This window comes from Schistocerca cancellata, chromosome 3 (assembly GCF_023864275.1).
Source record: "Schistocerca cancellata isolate TAMUIC-IGC-003103 chromosome 3, iqSchCanc2.1, whole genome shotgun sequence".
Lineage (NCBI taxonomy): Eukaryota > Metazoa > Arthropoda > Insecta > Orthoptera > Acrididae > Schistocerca > Schistocerca cancellata.
The window spans coordinates 345,379,478-345,387,572 of record NC_064628.1 but is presented as its reverse complement, the minus strand read 5'-3'; the positions used below and the strand labels follow the sequence as shown (position 1 = coordinate 345,387,572).

The 8,095-nt window shown below is 43.3% G+C and overlaps 1 pseudogene; it reads right to left on the bottom strand.

The window, feature by feature from the left end:
- Positions 1-7,528: 7,528 nt before the first annotated feature.
- On the bottom strand, positions 7,529-7,646 carry LOC126178713 (5S ribosomal RNA; annotated as a pseudogene).
- Positions 7,647-8,095: the final 449 nt, after the last annotated feature.

Here is an 8,095-nt window from a genome sequence, read left to right as displayed (position 1 = left end):
AAAACAGCGCACTGGTTGCACAAATTATATTGTAGTGATCTGATTTCCATACCGACTAAGGGTATCTTAATGAGATTAAGTTATAGTTACCTATCAAATTTTTTTTAATAAATACAGAATAACAGACGTTTCAAATACCATAAGTAGTATAAGCCTTAATAAAAAGGTATTACTAACAAAGATTCGCCTTGCATAGAGAGATAATAAAACCATGTCAACTGAAGTGCTTAACTGAAATAAGTAAAAGATATCTGGTAAAGCCAACATTATAACCACAAGCATAGGAAGCTGCTATGGGTGTCATCAAACTGAAAGATTTGTGTATTGATTACGCCGCTAAGTGCAAACAGCGAAATATGCACCTCCTATACTGATACCCTTAGTCGTTACCGAAACCAGGTCAGTGTAATAAAATTTGTGCAACCAGTTGGCTATTTGTATACTTAATAAAATAAATAAAATCATAATAAAGAACAAATTATGGAAAGAGAGCATTTCTCTACTCCTAATTATCAACATTTCTTTTACTTCTTAGGAAATAATTTATGCTTTATTAAAATACAAGGAGCAAAATGATCTGACCTTTATTACACATAATTCTAAAACCTATGTACAGTATCTGCCGTAAATAATAAGACGTAGTATTCATTTTACTTTCCATTTTTTAGAAAAGTTTATACAATTTTTTATAATGTCAATAGTGAATTGTTATTTGTTGAATACTTTCCACCAATATAGTTGATGTAAATGATATTTTTCGATCATCCTAAATATTATTAAACGTTGTTATATAATTCCCTAAATCTGTGCAGAGAAAAAATGAAGAAAGGTAGTTTTACTGGGCATACAGGCAGATGCAGTTTCGGAAGATCTTCCAAGGGCTTTGGATCACCTCGCTATAGTTCTAATTTTTATTTCTGTAAGAGTCTTTGTGCGATATCTGCCCAAATAATGTTCCTGATCTGAAACTTATTTAACCTTTTATCGATTTTTATCTGTTGATAAAATGTTTTAAAGACTTTCATCTTATCATCATTTATTGTTTTATGCTTGTACTATTTTACTTATAATACTTTACTACAGTATTTACACAGCAGATAAGTGGTCAACGTGGGTGTCTGCCATGTGGAGGACTCGGGTTCGATTCCAGATAATGCCAGGGATTGTTCCTTGTTGAATAGACTGGAACGATGTGTTCTCATCGTCATGATGCAAATTTAGGAGCTACTTGAAACAATAACAGCGGTTCCACGTCACGTAAACTGATAATGGGCGAGAGAACGTTATGATTCCAGCAGACCCCTTTGTAACACATTCAGTGTCCCCAACTGACGAAGGATGACAGGGTGGTCGTCGGTGCCGGATGGGCCTGTCAGGGCTTCTGGACGGAGTTTACGTTTTACTGTATTTACTTACCATCCTGATGTATTGTTGAATGTCTGGACGCTGACGCGCCACAGTGCTGCACTCCACTGTCTGACAACAACAGAAGGGAAAGCAAGAGTCTTGTGCCATTGTTGGCTGGGAGACCAGTAGGACCAGAGCACCCACTTCATCGGATAGGGCTTTCCTCCTCCGTGGTAGCTGTTGAAAGTAGTGACCGGTATAGGTGTGTGTGTGTATAATATGATGTAACATTTGTGAAATACGGTAAAGAGAGAAGGGAGGAAGTGAAAACTAGTGAATGCTCATAGCATACTTCTCTGGAATAGTATGAAGGAGGCTGCTGAGTCTAACGTTCCCATCCGACCCACGAATCACAGTTAGTAGTTTCCTATGTTGTGGCTCTATGAGACGTTACAAACAGACTTCGAATATACACCGATACACGAGGTCTGTTAAAAAGATTCCGGAACTTTGTCCAAAAAATTTTTCTACGCTTTACCTTTTGCCAGCAACGGTAGCCGAGCGGTTCTAGGCGCTTCAGTTCGGAACCGCGCGACTGCTACGGTCGCAGGTTCGAATCCTGCCTCGAGCATGGATATGTGTGATGTCCTTAGGTTAGTTAGGTTTAAGTAGTTCTAAGCTCTAGGGGACTGATGACCTCAGATGTTAAGACCCAGAGCGCTCAGAGCCATTTGAACAATTTTACGCTTACCTTTTACTTATTGTGCATGGTCTCCTTCGAAATGCTCTCCTCCGCAATTGATATACCGCTCTCAACGCCGTTTTCACTTCCGGATGTAGTCTTTGTACGCCTCTTGATGTATTGCTCTAAACGCCATCTGCAAATTTTCCGTTATGTCGCCTATCGTTGCTAATCTTCTTGCTTTCAACAGGATTTTCAACACTGGAAATAAAAAAATGTCCCTAGATGCCATCTCGTTCTCATTTGCGCGATACCAAAGCTCTTCACATATTGTGAGGAGAAGGCCTTTCTGCTCTTGACTCATGAGCAGCGGGACGAACATGGCGGCAACACGATGTATTCCAAGTTGTGTCAGTATTTCATGACATGATCCAACTGAAATGTTACAATCTTCTACAATCTCTCGGACAGTCAGTCTTCGATTGGCAGGCACAATTTCGTTGACGTTCCTGACATGAGTGTCGTCGGCAGACGTCGAAAGTCGTCCTCAACGTGTGTCATCTTTCACTTCCGTCCGGCCATCTTTAAACCGCGTGAACCATTTGTTACACCGAGTACTGCTTAAGGTCTCATCACCGCACTCTTCCTGCATCATTCGGTTTGTCTCTGTACGAGGTGCATTCAAGTTCTAAGGCCTCCGATTTTTTTTCTAATTAACTACTCACCCGAAATCGATGAAACTGGCGTTACTTCTCGACGTAATCGCCCTGCAGACGTACACACTTTTCACAACGCTGACGCCATGATTCCATGGTACGGCGAAGGCTTCTTTAGGAGTCTGTTTTGACCACTGGAAAATCGCTGAGGCAATAGCTGCACGGCTGGTGAATGTGCGGCCACGGAGAGTGTCTTTCGTTGTTGGAAAAATCCAAAAGTCACTAGGAGCCAGGTCAGGTGAGTAGGGAGCATGAGGAATCACAACAAAGAAGAAACTGTTGCGGAACGTTAGCTCGATGTGCGGGTGCGTTGTCTTGGTGAAACAGCACACGCGCAGCCCTTCCCAGACGTTTTTGTTGCAGTTCAGGAAGGAATTTGTTCTTCAAAACATTTTCGTAGGATGCATCTGTTACCGTAGTGCCCTTTGGAACGCAATGGGTAAGGATTACGCCCTCGCTGTCCCAGAACATGGACACCATCATTTCTTCAGCACTGGCGGTTACCCGAAATGTTTTTGGTGGCGGTGAATCTGTGTGCTTCCATTGAGCTGACTGGCGCTTTGTTTCTGGATTGAAAAATGGCATCCACGTGTCATCCATTGTCACAACCGACGAAAAGAAAGTCCCATTCATGCCGTCGTTGCGCGTCAACATTGCTTGGCAACATGCCACACGGGCAGCCAAGTGGTCGTCTGTCAGCATTCGTGGCACCCACCTGGATGGCACTTTTCACATTTTCAGGTCGTCATGCAGGATTGTGTGCACAGAACCCACATAAATGCCAACTCTGGAGGCGATATGTTCAACAGTCATTCGGCGATCCCCCAAAACAATTCTGTCCACTTTCTCGATCATGTCGTCAGACCGGCTTGTGCGAGCCCGAGGTTGTTTCGGTTTGTTGTCACACGATGTTCTGCCTTCATTAAACTGTCGCACCCACGAACGCACTTTCGATACATCCATAAATCCATCACCACATGTCTCCTTCAACTGTCGATGAATTTCAATTGGTTTCACACCACGCAAATTCAGAAAACGAATGATTGCACGCTGTTCAAGTAAGGAAAACGTCGCCATTTTAAGTATTTAAAACATTTCTCATTCTCGCCGTTGGCGGTAAAATTCCATCTGCCGTACGGTGCTGCCATCTCTGGGACGTATTTACAATGAATGCGGCCTCATTTTAAAACAATGCGCATGTTTCTATCTCTTTCCAGTCCGGAGAAAAAAATCGGAGGCCTTAGAACATGAATGCACCTCGTAAAGGTTTCCTTGAGTTACATACAAAATTTAACACAGACGCATTGCTCCTCTAACTCGACTATCTCGAAATTCGCTAATTTTGCTACACAACGCGCTGTTCAATTGGCACTGAACAATAACTGACGTACAACTACGAAATTTCCGGCAGTTACATATGAACCACAAGCGTGTGCAGGGATGCCCACCGCGTTTCGCTCCAACACACTATTGGCGCGAAATTACGAATGTTCTGAAATTCTTTTAACAGACCTCGTATTACAGCTAAGCGTGTTGAGCAGGAGCTTTATATGACTATCTCTCCTCTCCTTGCCGGCCAGATATTGACCCCATGGTTTTTAAATAAAAGATGGGGCCCCTCCACGCCCGCACCAACGTTGTGACCAAACCAAAAGTTCTACTGTCACCTCCGTAAACATGTTAGTTATTTAGAAAGTGGATCACAGGATGCTGGGCTGTGATATTATCCGTGCGTCTGGGTAAGACTACGCACTAACCCGGTCTGGACGTTGCAGTAGTCAATAGATTTTTATGCATCAGAGAAAATACAGTAACTGTGACCGGCGAGTTGACGAGTATTTAGAGAAATGTTCCAGTTTGAATGATAAGTTGGAATAAAACTTTTGTTCTGGATCAATGGTATCTATTGTCTGAGACTTGGGGGCCGAGAGAAAACAGTAAAACCAACCGGCTATGAAACGGAGCTGCGAGAGGGACAGAAACCGATAAAAAAGATGAACTGATTATCACAGCACCAGTTATTACTTATTATTGTAAGTCGGCATATATTAAAATTAGAGACGGTCTTTGCTTCAAAATACAGGCTTCGGAATTATGTAATATACTGTCTGGGTGAGGTAGTGTAAATTAGTGTTTTGTGGAGATGGCTGGGAAATTATTAATGTGAAATCAATGGCTACAGTGACAGCATGTTTGGGCTAAACCTTTTTGTGTTCTAAGATAGGTAGGTATGTCGATGCTGTATCTTTTATTAATACTGTGATAGTGATTATGACCATGCTGCAGAAGTGGTTGATTGTGGACCTTGCTGTGGTTATATTGTAGGTGGCATGGATGGACCTGATGGCTGTCCACTCGTAAAGACTTATTTATAACGGAATTCTGAGGAAAATGTGAACAGCACTACGGGGAGCAGAACATGTTTGTGAAGTGGACAAGGAATTTGTCAACTGACCGTTCACTGGGTTGGAGCAACAGAACCATAAAACAATTTTCTTGTGGGCCCATAGAATTGAATACTTTAAGCATCATTGGGTAGGAATGAAGCTCGTTTAGCTACAAAGCGAAATGGGAGTGGTACTGGGAAGCACGTGGCAGTAGAATTCATGTGAATTATGGAATCGAGTCAGTGCGACTCGTTGGAGGATATGGGTTCACGCAAATTAGTGGATGAGAGTAGGTTGCCAAAAACAGATTATCTGCCTTAGCAGCTGTAAGGTGAAATGTCAATGCATATATTTGCAACTTCCTGGCAGATTAAAACTGTGTGCCCGACCGAGACTCGAACGCGGGACCTTTGCCTTTCGCGGGCAAGTGCTCTACCATCTGAGCTACCGAAGCACGATTCACGCCCGGTACTCACAGCTTTACTTCTGGCAGTATCTCGTCTCCTACCTTCCAAACTTTACAGAAGCTCTCCTGCGAACCGTGCAGAACTAGCACTCCTGAAAGAAAGGATATAGCGGAGACATGGCTTAGCCACAGCCTGGGGGATGTTTCCAGAGTGAGATTTTCACTCTGCAGCGGAGTGTGCGCTGATATGAAACTTCCTGGCAGATTAAAACTGTGTGCCCGACCGAGACTCGAACTCGGGACCTTTGTCTTTCTTTCAGGAGTGCTAGTTCTGCAAGGTTCGCAGGGGAGCTTCTGTAAAGTTTGGAAGGTAGGAGACCAGATACTGGCAGAAGTAAAGCTGTGAGTACCGGGCGTCAGTCGTGCTTCAGTAGCTCAGATGGTAGAGCACTTGCCCGCGAAAGGCAAAGGTCCCGAGTTCGAGTCTCGTTCGGGCACACAGTTTTAATCTGCCAGGAAGTTTCATATCAGCGCACACTCCGCTGCAGAGTGAAAATCTCATTCTGCATATATTTGCAGTTGTGTGCCGTAATGTATCTGTGGGGAAAATTTAAACTGGCTTTTGTGCATTAGAGCTTTCCCTTACATTTATAGGGATCGATGCGATCGGATAGGTTACAGGTATTACGTAGGAGCGGGAATTATACGTTAGCCCTTTGTTTCAGCGGATAGTTGGCTTTACCATAGACCAAGTTGTAGAATTATTGTTAAACTGATGAGCTGGTCGTCGTTGGTTAGATGTTTCAGACAACTGTTTGATTGGGCTTGGAATCGGCAGGATTTAACGCCATGTCCCACTAGAAATAATTCAAATTGAAATGAAACTATATAATAACTTCTAAGCTAATACAAAAAGTTACTTTCCTACTCGTTATACGGTTAAATTGTAGTTAACAATTAGTTTTAGTGCATACTGTTTTGAGATATATTCCAGTATATCAAGTGCCTTACCACTTATGCCAATATACAACGTTTCGGTAACATTCATGCGAGAATTGGCATCATTCAAACATTTCGGGCTGATAGTATTTTTATAAAACATTAACTTAATGATAGAGCAAAGGGAACCATTGTCAGCCAGAGTTCATACCGTATGACGTTAGCAATGCATAGCTTATACGTTACTTTTCTTTATTTTGAAAAATAAATTAACTTGTTAATTAAAGGCGCAACGTATTATTTAATATTTATTGTAGCTAAGCCAAAGAGCTTAGGTTCTAATCACCGCGATAATATTACACTAGATCATAGAACCAAGATTTCGTATTATCATGAATTAGTATGTAACTATATAACAAGTTGGGCGAGATAGTGAAGTCGCCTGGTCGCGTATAACAGGTGTAGATGAAACTAAGATAATTTTTGGATGATTTTACCGGCCACACGATTCCGCTGTGACAGTTCTGAGGTCATTCAGAGGAAGCCTACGGTCAATAGCGCGTAAATACCCAGATCATTCAGTACTAGTTGGAGGCGACTTTAACCTGCCCTGTATAGACTGGAATGTCCATGGATTCATTGCGTGGGGTACAGACAGACAGTCATGCGAAATACAGGGTGTATCAAAAAGAATCAACCGATTTGGCGCGTGAAAACTTCTGAAACTAATAAACACATACAATGAATTTTGTTTATTGATGAACGGGAAACTCGAAAAGTTTTTTTTCCATACCTTTTCATAGGTGTCCAATATGGCCCCCTTGAGGTGAACGGCATATGTAAATGGGGGCACTCCGTCTTCAGGCCACAAGTGGCCCATCGGGACCATCCGACCGCCGTGTCATCCTCAGTTGAGGATGCGGATAGGAGGGGCGTGTGGTCAGCACACCGCTCTCCCGGTCGTTACGATGGTTTTCTTTGACCGGAGCCGCTGCTATTCGGTCGAGCAGCTCCTCAATTGGCATCACGAGGCTGAGTGCACCCCGAAAAATGGCAACAGCACATGGTGTCCCGGATGGTCACCCATCCAAGTGCCGGCCACGCCCGACAGCGCTTAACTTCGGTGATCTGACGGGAACCGGTGTATCCACTGCGGCAAGACCGTTGCCCGCATATTTAAATGCGGTCTTGGAAATTTGGAAATTTGTGGTAAGTTCTTATTGGACCAAACTACTGAAGTCATCGGTCGCTACGCTTACACACTACTTAATCTAACTTAAACTAATTTACGATAAGGACAACACACACACCCCTGCCCGAGGGAGGACTCGAACCTCCGACGGGGTAAGCCGCGCGAACCGTGCAAAGCGCCCGAGACCGAGCGGCTACCCCGCGCTACTATGCGGTATTCAAATTGTTTCCACACTGCAGCGAGCATGTTTTGAGTTGCAGCTTCCACAACTGCTGTGATGCAACGTCTCAGTCCATTCATTCTTGTTGGTAACGGAGGAACATAAACAGTGTTTCATTAACCCCCACAAAAAATAATCACATGCAGTCAGGTCCGCTGACCTTGGAGGCCGGTAATGTAAGACTGAGTCATTTGGTCCAGCGCGAC